This window comes from Pteropus alecto, unplaced genomic scaffold (assembly GCF_000325575.1).
Source record: "Pteropus alecto unplaced genomic scaffold, ASM32557v1 scaffold7, whole genome shotgun sequence".
NCBI lineage: Eukaryota > Metazoa > Chordata > Mammalia > Chiroptera > Pteropodidae > Pteropus > Pteropus alecto.
Window position 1 is genome coordinate 8599277 of NW_006494614.1, and position 14127 is coordinate 8613403.

General features: G+C 35.1%; 1 pseudogene; it reads left to right on the forward strand.

The window, feature by feature from the left end:
• Window positions 1-327: 327 nt before the first annotated feature.
• LOC112474977 lies at window positions 328-446 on the forward strand (annotated as a pseudogene).
• The last annotated feature ends 13681 nt before the right edge of the window (window positions 447-14127 follow it).

Sequence of the window (14127 nt, forward strand, 5' to 3'; positions counted from 1 at the left end):
ATAATAAAAGCCATATACAACAAGCCCACAGATAACATCATACTCTATAGTGAAAGGTTGAAATTTCTTCCTCTAAGATCAGAAACAAGACGACAGTGCCCACTCTTGCCACTCCTATTCAACATAGTACCAAAAGTCCTGGCTAGAGCAATCAGGCAAGAAAACAAATCAATTGGAAAAGAAGAAGTAAAATTGTCTCCATTTGCAGATGACATGATTTAATATGTATAATATCCAAAAGACTCAATCAATACTAGTTATATCTAATCAATGAATTCAGTAGAATTGCAGGATACAAAATTAACATACAAAAATCAATAGTGTTTCATCTACAGCCATGCTACCCTGAATAAGCCCAATCCCGTCTGATTTCAGAAGCTAAGCAGGGTCAGGCCTGGTTAGTACTTGGATGAAAGACCACCTAGGAAGACTAGGTGCTGTAGGAATAAAAAATAAAAAAATAAGGGATTCTAAGACGACAAGGTCCTTGCAATCTGTGAGGTCAACCAAGGGTTGCCTCACCTAAAAAATAAATAAATAAATAAAAATAAAATAAGATAAAATTAATCAATAGTAATAGACCATGGAACAAAACCAAGAGCCCAGAAATAAACCCAAGCATTTATGGTCAACAAATATTTGACAAGGGAGCCAAGAATACTCAATGGAGAAAACACAGTCTCTTCAGTAAATGGTGCTGGGATAACTGGACAGTTACATATAAAAGAATAAAAATGGACCCATATCTTAAAACCACTCAAAACATTAACTCAAAATGCACTAAACACCTGAAACCATGAAAATCTTAGAAGAAAACACAGGAACGAAACTCATTGACATGGATTTGGAAATAATTTTTTTAAAATGACACCTGAAGTACAACCAACAAAATCAAAAATAAACAAGTGGGATTACCTCAAACTAAAAAGCTCTGCGCAGCAAAAGAAACCATCAACAAAGTGAAAAGACAATCTATGGAATTGGAAAAAATATTTGCAAACCATATTAATTGTGTATTTTGTGCCAGGCACTATCCGAAGTTCTTATGCGTTAACTCATTTAACTCTCACAAAAAAAAAAAAAAAAAAAAAAAGTGGTATTTTCTAGTATTATCTCCGTTAAACAGATGAGTAAACTGATGTACAGAGAAATTAAAGAACTTGACCAAGGTCACATGCTACTAAGCGGAGAAATTAGGATTCAAATTTAGTCTGCCAGGTTCCCAAAGGACCATTTAATCCTAAAAGAACCCATAAAGCATTTAACGGAGAATTGTTTGTGTAATGTGTGTGCTTTTTCTTACCTAGGATCTCATATGTATTGCAATAATACTTTCCTCTGAGCTGGTCAGAATATGTAAGTTTCCTTCCTCATGATTCATCTTTCTCTTATGATCCATCAGGGTTTTCCCTGGAGATCTTAGCTAGAAGTTTCGTTTCCCATAAGAAAGAGAGAGATTGATTCACAGAGGTGATTATATTAACAAGGAATAACCTGCTGTATAGTTAGAGAAAACACTTTTAATGTACAAAAGGAATAAGATACAAAAGTAATTGACTACATATTCCCATAAATAACTTTGAAATTATACTACATTACCAAAATTTTACCCAGCCCAACAATAAGAAATTATTTCTCACTAACATTTTTATCTTTCTAACAAATCTCACTTCCCAGTTTTCTGGCACACAAGCATTTTTACAAGTAACACATTGAAAATTCACCATATCAGATCACACTACCAAACAAAAATGCGATTAAAAGGCAAAAACAAAATATATTTAATTGCTTATAAATTTTATATTGTGCATATTTATTTATAACAAACTTTATTACACAGATAATTTAAAACTGCTCACAAGATTACTTACACTAAAATATAAATAAATGAAAAAATCAGGGCCTGGTAAAATATAAATTAAGATAGAATATTAACTCATAGATACATATAACACATTGATTGCCAGAGGCAAGTGAGTGGCAAGTGGGTAAAATGAGTGAAGTTGGTCAAAATATACAAACTTCCAGTTATAAAACAAATAAACACTGGGGATGTAATGTACAGCATGGTGACTATAGTTAATAATATCGTATTGTATATTTGAAAGTTGCTAAGAGCATAGGTCTTAAATGTTCACATCACCAGAAAAAAAGTTGTAACTACATGTGATGGATGTTGATTTGACTTACTGTGGTGGTCATTTAGCAATACACACAAATATTGAATCATTATGTTGTACACCTGAAAGTAATATAATGTTGAATATCAATTATGTATCAATAAAAAAATAGAATATCAATACCAAAAAGAAAAATGTAGACTTGCATATATGTCTTATGCTGTTACTAAAATAGAGCTAAAACTTTGTCTCCAAGCATCTGGGTAGCTTCTCACGAATGAACAAACAAAATTAAATATGTTGGCTATTTTTGTAAAAAGAAGAATTTTTCACAGGTCTTAAAACAGGGGACAATAAGGGATATAGAAATCAATGTTTTCAGTAGCATCCCTACAGTATATGCATTAATGGATTTTTAAAAAATTTTTCTTTGGTATAATATCCATCAGTGTAAACCAAGGACAGAATGCCAAACCATAACTTAGTGAAACTAATTTTGCAGAGTATGAGAGTGGGGAAAGGAGTCGTGGAAAAAGAAGTTCTGGCTACTCTATCTTATACTTATACTAATCTTTTTGAATGGATTCAGCAAGCCTCAATGACTACTCATGGCAAGAAAATTCATCAAGGCAACAAGCTGACACAAATCCCTATAGCTAAGCAATGCACAGAAGCCTCTGGGAGAATAAATCATATAGTCTCCACAACGTGGGCACTCTCTGTCCCAGACCAAATCTTCCCTAAAGGTAGAGCTAACTTCGCAGTATGTAGTTTCAGCCCTAATGACCGTTTACCACATTTCCATGTCATTTATCTGATATTATCACTAATAGGCACAGGGGTCTTCATGGCTGTACAGGACAGTCTCAGGCAGCTTATGATTTATTTGGCTGGCTCCAATCTCTCTTACTCTCATGATCTCTAGAAAATGAGCATTTCTCTTTGGAATCTTATCTTACAAATGGCTTATGTTCTTCTAAAATCACTGTCTTGTATTTTATTTTTACATATTAAGCCTTATCTATATCTATCCTCCAGTACAATAGACTTACTTTCTTACATATATTACTCAACATCTTCCAACTTTTTAAAAATTTTTTATCTTCCACTTATGTTTTTCTACCACATTCTTCTCTACTAACATTCCCCAATTGAGACTCATAAAAATAAATATATTTTTTCAAAGTTCACTATATTTTAGTCCACTGTTTATGATTTGTTAATCTGATTTTTATCCAAACTTGAATGTGAGATTTTATCATTTAGATTAATATGTAGCATTCATGTGCCTTCTCCTCACATTCCCTGGGTAACAATGGAAGGCCCCCTGACCCTATAAAGAACTCCAACATTTAATATAATTTTGCATCCAGATCGCCCCTTCGAGAGATTTTGTTCTTGGTGATTATTCAAGTAGAGAAGTATCTAAGTAGGTACAGGGTGGAGATGGTGTCTGTCAAGCAGCATTCCCAGGGTCCTTTAGGAACTCCTCAAGCCTCGTCTGCTCCTTGCCGACTTGTAAAATATACTTGCGTGATTTCTCAGATGTTAATGTTTCTAAAATGAGAAGGTCTTCTATTTGCTGGAACACTGAATAAAATATTTATGTTTAAACCTGTAATTAAATCTTTAGTGAAATTTATAACTAATGCCCTCTTAGATCCCAGGAAATATGACAGTGGAACTTATGTCATTCCTTAGAAACAGTGAGTTTAAAAGACCAGTATTAAAACCTCTTTTGGTGCTGGACAATTAAACCATACCATCTGCATAAAAAAGAAACTTCCTTAAAATAAAGGATCATGCTTTCATACCTTCTAAAATTCTAATAATTTATAAGTAATGTTAAAAAATAATAAAGGGGAGGCCAGACTGCAGCCTTGCTTTATACTCCTGTGAATTTTTCTCTGATCTACAGAAGACCATTTATACCTACATAGATTCTTGATATAATGTTAAGACAGGATTTGTGCAGGGCTAAGTAACTGCAGATGTATATTAAGTTTATGACATTTAACTTTGTCTAGAGAGTCAAGAACTTGCTCACAGTCCTGTTATTATTTCAAACTGTTCTATAAGGCAATAAAGAATTTAATGCTGACAATCAAGAGATTAGCCTATGACCTGTTTGTCCCACAAATAAAATATAGACTTGAAAAAACCAAAAATTATTTTAAAAAGAATTTGTCATTAAATTTGGATGGAAATGTCCAATAAAATGTGCAGTTTAACGGATATAGAATATTGCCTTTTAAAAGATGAGAGAAATTTAAATCTGAACCACTCAAATGGGATCTTGCACATAGAATTTGACAAAGAAGTCCTTGAAAAGACTTTGAACAATTTTGATAACAAAAAATAATTCACCTTGTACTTTTTAAATGGAGCCTTTTAATTAATATTTTTATGGTAGACATAATGGGTACACTGGTTGTATTTAATGTTATCCACAAATGCAAAATAGAACTGCTTTTAAAATATCATGTCATCCTAGTTAAGAGTCATGATAATACTTATTTGGCTAATTGAAACTAAATCTCTGAATAGGGAATGAAACAGCACAACAAAAGGAAATTATATCTTCTAGTATATGTCCTGGGAAGAAATTGCCAATGCAAAACTAAATGTAATAAAAATAAACACTTATTAAATATTTACCAAATGTTATGCTAAGCATTTTACACATCTTAGTTCATAAAAGTCCCTACAACCTTCCCAAATAGGTATTTTATTATTTCCATTTGATAGGTGATGAAAATTAAGTTCAAAAAGGAAGTAGCCAGTTCAGAAAATAAGTGACAGAACAAAGTATCAGACCCAAAGAATCAGACCCCAGAGTCTCTGTCTTGACTACGCTATTGAGAACATTGGGCATTCTTTTTGGGCAAGAATGTAAAATGACCATGTCTGCTCTGTCCACATTATCAAGGTGGATGGAAAACGATTTCACCTCCAAGAATGGCCCTCTGATTTGCATACATGCAGCTCTTTTACATTGTGAGAAAGGAAGCTCATATGTAGCTAACTCCAGAACTAAAACTTTTTTCTCATACTGGATTTAATACCAAAGATATGATAACTAATGTGATTAAGTATCTCAGTGACCTCACATATTGCAATTTGGAATGTCATGTGGCTACAGTTCTTAATTCTACCATAAGTGCCCTTCCCTTTCCTGTTAACTGCATGACCAATTAAACATTCTGCACAAAGGCAAGGTGACTCTAGAGAAAAACTGCAATTATGTAGTTTCCAAGTAGTAATTATCTAAAATTAATTGCTGTTTTATGGGAGTTTTGATCATACCAAACAATATTTACAATTGCAATTCAATTCTAAGATATCATCTTCCTCTGCTTAGCTATCTGTTCAGTCATGCCTTCTCATGTTTGGAAAACATATATGACTTATTGCATAGTTAAATGAGTGTTTCATTAACTCTAAAGGGAGCTATTTGAACAGGAAATATATGCAACAGTGTGGAAGAAATAACATTATGGAAACCAAGAGTATTTATGAAAAACACGTTGGCCTTCCTTGTGTCTACTTGGGTTAACATTTCTGACTTTCATTATAAAGCCTTTCATTATTAATTTAACTTCATCGAGAAAATTAAAGCTTCATTTTCCATGCTTTTCTCCAATCTTCCATCTTCTGTCTGCCATCAAAAGATAAGAGATTGAAGATCCTGTCCCATTTAACTAGTGAGTCAATTCAGCCATTTTTAAAATCTCTCAGGAGAGCAATTTGCCTGTTTCCTTTTTCCCACTAAAAGAGAAACTTTTGAAAGTAAAGTCTAGGGCTTACTATCAAAGATCCTGTGTAGTTGTTAAGCACAGGAAATTCGTGTCTCTGATGCCTATCGCAAATTTAATAAGAAGATATAATTACTGCAAATTGTTTTCTATTTGAAACCAATGACCATTTCTGTCACATGTTTCTTTGAAATAATCATGTGTGATGAAAACCCAGAAGCACTCACTGGTGACAAAGCACCAGGATAAGTGTGTAATCAAATGATACCTGTCTGGGTCTCTGACCCTGTCTTCTTTAAGAGGGATGGCGTTAACACCGACGAACATGAAAAGACATGGCTAAGCTTATGTAAACTTCCACTCCAAGCTCCACACTCCTCAGCAGTGTTTATCTGGTTTCCATAACCCAGAAAGAAAATACATTCATTTAGCCTGATGAGATTGGGTTCAATCTGATTGATAAACTTTTCAGGGCTGATGTTTCACCATTGAAGCTATGAAATGTCAGAATCTCCTCCCAGCATTTCAAAGTTGCACTCATTCTGAAAGCAGAAAGAAAAGCTTTTCTCATTATTCTTTGGAGAAAATAGTGTTTGGTTGATACTTACTCCTCTCTCAATCTCTTATGTCCCCACTTCTCCCTGCAAGTCAGCTCTCTTCACGGTCAATGCATTTTTGTTTATTCCTCCTTATCCTCTACCTCCACAACCTCTGACCCCACTCCTCCTACAAGGTTTGAAGTAAAAGAGACCACATTCTCAATCAGAACCCCAGAACAGGGGACCGACTAAGCTATCATAGTTCAGCAGCGGGACATCAAGCATCTTGGAATCTAAAAAATGAATAGAAATCCAGTTACATTTTTATGACCACGAAATAAATATTTCTCAGTGGCATGAAAGAAATGTGTATCTGTTTATATATGAGTAAAGTTTCATGCATTATTGCTTCCAAGATGTCACTTTGGTGGAGATAAAAGGGGTTATACGTTAGTGGCTAAGTTAAGTCAAAGGTGTTTATGACCAGGCATTTATACTTCCCGAATACTGAGAAGAGTGAATAGACAAGATAATGTAGAAAAATATCAGCAACAATACATAATAAAATTGATATGGATACTAGTCTATGAAACAATAAAAAACTTATTAGGATGCCAAAGATTCTTTGTAGAACCTCCACGCCTCAAATTTTGCCATGGGACTATTCACCCATTCAGGAGAAAGGAGTTGCTTAAATCTTTGACCCCAGAAAAGAAACTTGAAGATAAATTGATAGCACATATTTCACAAATCCAGAAATGTAAGAACTAACTGATTATATATCCAGGATTCCCTGATAAACATCCTTTCCAGCTACTGAGCTACTATCTTCATGATCTGAAACTAGTTCCAGAGAAATCAGTGTGTAGTCCCTGAGTAATAGGCACTCTCTGGTCCCAATGTTTCTAACAAGAAAGGTTTAGCTCACCCAGTATCACCATCCCTGCCTAACATAATTTTTCAAAATTCCCTTGTCCTGACACAGCACAAATCACAGTGCTTCTCCACAGACTGGGTTTGCTAAAACATCCTGCATTCACACAAATCAGAAAAGTCCCTATAAAGTATTATAAAGGTCTATCCGGGGGCAACTACAAATTTTCAATGGAAAGAGATAAAGATTAGACAGACAGATCAATTGATTGATTAATGGGCTAACTGATGGTGTTCTCGCCTCTTCTTCAGGATAAAGAAATCTCGGCTTTAATTACCCAATCCAGTCTTGGAAATCGCCTTCAAAATAAATTCAAAGAAAATTACATTAAGTTCAAAAAATCATATTTTCTTCAAGCACAAATATCAACACTGCCATCCCAAGCTTTCCCAGCCAATCAATTTCCCAAATACTAGTAGAATTTTGCCCATGCTTTGCTTTCTCTTGCCCCAACTCAAAAAGAAGATTTGTATGAAAACAATTCCCAAATGAGAAGTAAAATATTACACATTTCTCAGAGGCTCATTGTTTGATTCAGTTGAACAGTTGAACACAGAATCCAGGGTTTTTCTTTTTATATTTTTACTCATAAATGGTCTAATTAATGTTCTGTCTCTGGACAGTGCAATTTCATAAACCAACCCCCAAAGGGAGAGCTGCTCTTTCCCCTGAAATCTCAAGATTGAAATCAACATCCGCTCTATAAGAACAAAGATATTGATAAATGAAACTATAAAATTGCATCACCCACTGGGAGCAGTACTTTGCCCAGAAAAGTTATTTTACAAATGAAGAACCAAAGGGCAGTCTCCAGTGCCAGACGGTAGTTCTGATGTAAGCCACATTAAAGAGGAATTCGCAACTCAAATGATTATCAGAATTATCTGGGGGGCTGTAAAAATATATAAAATCTGAGTGCTTCTCTAGACCTAATGACCCGGATTTTGAAGAGGTAAGCCCAGGAATCCATAGCTTGTAATAGCTACTCAGTGATTCTGATAACCCACTAGTTAAGGAACCCATTGATCTAGGGCAGTGGTTCTCAAAGCGTGGTCCCCAATCAGCAGCATCAGCATCAGAAATGCAAATTACTGAGCCCTATCACAAGCCTCCTGAATCAGAAACTCTGGGGATAGGGCCCAGCGAGCCACCTGAGCTTTAGCAAGGCCTCCGGGTGATTCGGAAAGAGATAAAGTTTGAGAACCATCGATCTATGGAATTTAAATTAAGCCTTGGCCAAAAAGAACCAAAGGATTTCATTCTTATCTGGTCCTTTTGCAACTTGGAGGAAACTTAAAAGCAACTAATTTCACTTTCTAGAGATTCTGACAGTAATTATTTATGGAAGGAGCAAACAGAATGCAGAAGTGAACTAAATATGACTGAGGAAGAGAAGACACCTAAAGCCACATTGCTCAAGATACTTAGATTTCGTGCCTAGCAATAAGCAATGAAAATATATTGAACATGAGTAATTGGGGAACTTCTGTTTCCTGACATTTGCAGAGACATTTTAAAGAGCTTATAACAATACTACCTAGGTTAAAGGAATGAACTTAACTAATTTATTGTTTTATTTATGTGTTTTTGCCCATCTACAGAGAAAAAAAATCTTATAATGCTTGTGTACTTTTCCTTCTTCCTACCTCCTTCCATTCCTACAAGTATTACACATCTTTCTTCCCTCCTAAATGGCTATTCATATCTTCCTCTCTGACCTTTGTAACTTTGAATATTTCTCCAAGAAATCTGAGATTTTAGAGCAGTGTTTCTCACCTTATTTTCCTTGTTACACCTCTTTTTAAAGAGGAATTTTAAAACATTTTTTTCCTAATCTTTCTGTGATATACCACACAAATATACTACATAGCTGCTTATGTATCATGTGTATATCTGTATATAAAAGAAATAAGACTATTTTTACCCACCCCCAAAGAACTAATTTGCATCCCCTTGAGGATGATGTCACCTCTGTTGAGAATATACCCTTTAGAGATATAAATACAATTTTGTTCTGATACACTAGATGTAGGAGATGTGCCATTTATTTTTCTAAATCAAGTTAATTCTAAACTAGCAATCAAATGCAAACATTAGGCAGAAAATCCAGTCTTAGTCATTTTGGGGTACACCCACATTAGGACTGAGAAAGTGCTAGAAAATTGCAGAGGGACCCTGGTTTTCAGTCCATCATGATTGCCATTGAGATGCTCTTGACCCTGCCCCCTCCAGAGGACTTCGGGGAGCCAGAAGAATGGTTTCTCCTTCTCTTCTCTGTCCCTCTCCCCAACCTGCCAAACATTCACACACAAGGCACTCACACTCCAACTATTTCTACTCTTGGGCTACTTTTCTACTCCCTCAATTCTAGCAGTCAGCTCTCTATTAACCCAGCTCCTCCTGAGCTGAGCCCAGACTTTAAAAAACAAAAAAGCCCTTTATTTTAATCCCCTGATGCAAGGCAAACCCAGGACACACATGGCTGCCCTCTGGAGGTGGGGAAGGAGAGCAGATATGCACATCCTTGGGAATAAAACTACTAGCCAGTTTATTTCTCAGTGAATTTGTCCTGCTATTTCTAAATTTTAAACTCTTCGGAGACTTGACTAGAGCTGATTAAAAGCAACAGCTTTAAATCCTGGAGAAAATCCTCCTCTATCAGGCTACTTGTTGAAATAAAATTATTTCAGACTAACACCTTTCTACAGAAAGAACACAAGCTTTGCTTCAGAGGGGCGAGAGTTCCAATCCCAGCACCATCAGTTAATACGTATGTGACTTCTGTAAACATCAGCGCTCGCATCTGCAAATTGAGAAAAATAGTAACACCTATCTTAAAGGGTTATCGTGGAGATTAAAAAAGAATGAATGAAAAATTCTACCTCCATGCCTGGTATAAGGTAAAGGATCAATAAATGACAGTTATCGTTAGCACTAAGTCAGCCAACTCAAATAGGAGTTTGCTCATTCATTGAGCACCGGATAAGGGAAGTATCAGGGAGTAATGGATGAATAACTTCACCATGAAGAACTCCTCCCCTTCTACAAACAGACAAGACAGTGTTTTTATAGCTCAAGATTAAGTCATGATGGAAGTGGATTGGAGGAATCTGACTTAGAAAGGAAAGTGGAGGAATACCTGAGTACCTACAGTGGCTGAAGGTAAAAGTGAAGTTGGCTGGGTAGTTTGGGAAGTAGAAGTAGTTATCTTGGGACCCACCTTCATTCCAATCAAACTGTTTCAGAGTGTCTGGGTAGCTTTGATTTCATTCACTGGAGTACAATGTCCTATCATGAAGATACTTGACCACTTTTAATCAAGGGATATAATGTTGCAAGCTTAGAATTGGCTAACGAAAAAGTTAACTGTGAACTGTGAACAGGTATGAATCGATATTCATCAACAGCTTTTTCTAGGAACTTCCCAACTTTTGACTTGCTGTATTGCTCTCTTACAACTGATTCAGCCAGCAGGGAATAATTAGCAGCCCTGCCACACAGGAACAAAGTGTACAGACTTGAGTTGATGTTGTGCTTAATGAGCCTATTTAAAAAGTTACAAATCACCCAGCTTCCCATCAACCTCCACTTAGCACTTTTCTCATGCAGAGTGCTGCAAAAATCAGAACACATGCTGATGGGGTAATTCAGTCTTAAAATTTGCCATTTGCCTGCATGCCAAGGTACATAGCAAACTAGGAAAGAAAGAAGCTCTTCTTTATTTTTTACATCTATAACTATCGCTATGAGATTAGTGAGAAATAAAGATCAAGAAAAACTATCAGTTTGTTACTTTCTTTGATATATTTGAACAGATAATATGTGTATGAATATCATCCTGACCATCAGATTACATATGCATTACTCCTTTTATATGGCAAGAACTTTCAAAAAGAGACTGTCTTATGAATGTCCTACTAATCTGAGTCATTTTTAGCTTTGCTCAAGCATTATTGATTGGCAAATATGTTCAAAATGTTCCTTTCTATGCCAGACAAAGAAAAAATTCACATTTGCTCTCAAAATTTGTTGCAATAGTGACTCTATTTGGGATCCTCTTTTGAAAAGTCTAATGAGTTGTGCACAGTGAGGAGATGGGAAAGGCGCAGGTGGTGGTGTGAGTCATCCTGGGGCTAGCTCTTAAGAGACCTCACCCTTGAGGAACAGGGAAGGTTAAGTTCCTTTTCTTTTTTACCTTTCTTAATTTTTCCTTTGCCTTCTGTCTCCTTCCTTACCCAGTTAAGCCTATTACATGCCTAATGCAAATGCCATTCTCCTTCTCAAATCTTATTTTCAGAAAAAGTTTTTCTCATTAAAGTCCACAGAGAAATAGAAATGTTTGACAAAGTAGCATTACTGATTCACCATTTCAAATGTCTGATTTGCCACACCCTCTATGCAGACAACCGCCCCCTGCTCCACCCCTGCATCACCTAGATGCCTTTTCTCCTTGACACTTCTCCCTCTCCCTTATGATCCTTTTGAAAGCATTGTTGGATTGATGTTTTCAGAACACAAATCTTTATGTCTCATTGCTGCCCATCATAGCCACTCAACCGGAGTGAGTCAGAATTCACCAGCTACTAATAGAAGGCTACCATAATTTATTTCTCAAATATTAATACATATTTTAAAATATATGTAAAAGGCCCTCATATTCTACATTAAAATTTCATTTTAGGATTTAAGGCACAATCATGATACTCCAAAAACATTATCAATGTGATCCATAATGCAATCTTCTCCATTTATAATCCAGGAGCCACAGATGATATTCTGAAAAATTGTCTAGTCTTAAGACTAAAGACGAGTCATTCCACAATATGACTCATCTAAAAGCCGTAGTCTCCTTCAACCCAGCCTCAGAGTATCTATCCAATCCTCCATATGCTCCCTAAAGTGATCTCGCCACTCTCTCCAGACATGACTCCACCATCTCCTTTCTCATGCAATCCATTCTCCTGGAATATTTCCACTTCCAAACTGTCTCCATTTTGCACCATCAATTCCTAACAGCTCTATATTATAACAGCACCAAAAACACCTAAAGATTTATTTAATCTGTGTTGTGCCATGCAGCTGTACCTTAAGCTGCATTGTTTTTCGTGCTATGAAAACAATGTGTATGAATTAAGCTAAATTTGAATAATTATCTGGAATATCTACATTGCAGCTCCTTCTTGTAGCTTCATTGAATTCTTCAACCTAGAGTGATTCTCCTTTTCTCAAAATTTCCTTATCACTTATAAGAATGATGATTTGTTTTTAACCTATCTTGTATGGGTCTCTGTTTGCTTTATGTTTATTATTCCTAATTCATCAGCTATATTACAAATTCCTGGTGGGCAGGAGTTCTGTCTTTACATCTATTTTATTTCCCACAGCATCCAACCAGTGCCAAGTACATTAATAAATATTTGTTGACCTAGCTTTTTATCTTAACTAATGTTTCATCTGCATTATATACTTTGAATTGGAAATAAATTTTATGATTCTAGAAACCTGCTTTAGTATTATAGATTTGTAATATTGTTAAGGGAATTAGTCATAGAACTAATCATCTAGAGATAACTAACCTCATAGGCCACTGGATATCAATAAAAATAAATTTAAAATATAATTTAAAATATGCCTGCATAATTAAATACAAGCATGTTAATAAAATGTGACAAAAGAAAAGGTGGTAAGAGAATAAATTCTATACTTTAAAAATTCAAATAGCATACAGTAAAATAAATGAAAATTTATTGATAAACTTCTATAATGGAAAAATCCTAACAGAGTGAGCAACAATTATAAATACTTGCTACATGGCTGATACTGTTTTGTTTTGCATATAATAATATTCACATAAGCCCTCTGATTTAGGATTACTATCCTCATTTATCAGATGAGAAAATTGAAGCACAAAGAGAATAAGTAACTTTTCCAAGATCATAGGGCTCATTACTAGTAGAGCTAGGATTTAAACCCAGGCATCCAGCCCTGAGGTCTGTGCTGGTAATTATTGTGTCTTGTGGTGTTTCTATACAAAGTAGTAGTGACATAAAAAAGCTTTTAGATTTTTTTTTCTATAATTCTTTGCAGGAGGAAAACACTAAAAAACTGAAATTAAAATTAAAGAAGGTTCAGATGCAGTCTGTTTACACATGCTAAAACCTAGTCTCTGTTAAAAAAAAATAACTGATTTGAAAATCACTAATGGTAAATAAATATGATAATGAATTGAGGAAGTGATTGAGCCTGGTTCTTACCTAGGAAAAGTGAATTTTAATAAAAATATAAGCATTCACACCACCAGAGAATTTCCATTATCTCTACTGTAACACAATTCTAAAAATGTTTCTTTTGTAACTTCTTTTGCAACTGCCTCAAAGCGATATTACTTTCCCTCTGTGAAAACAGTATATGAAAGTTGAGCTAAATATTCTCAATTGTTTAGATTACACTTTTCACAAAGCATATTGGAGGCTCATAATAAAATATGAAATATTTTAATTCACAAAGCTTTTTTTCTTAAATTTTAATAAAGCATGAAATTACTTTAATTCCATTTATTTTTTTAAATTTATTTATTTAAATTAGTTTCAAGTATACAGTACATTGGTTAGACATCTATATATTTCATAAAATGATCCCCCCAATTGCTCCTTCCCCCGCCACCCCGGCCCTTCACCAAGCCATCATACTAATGCTAACTGCATTCCCTCTGCTGTGATCCCCACCCCTGTGCCCAGCAATCGACTACTAATTTGTACTTCTTTAATCCTTCACCCCAT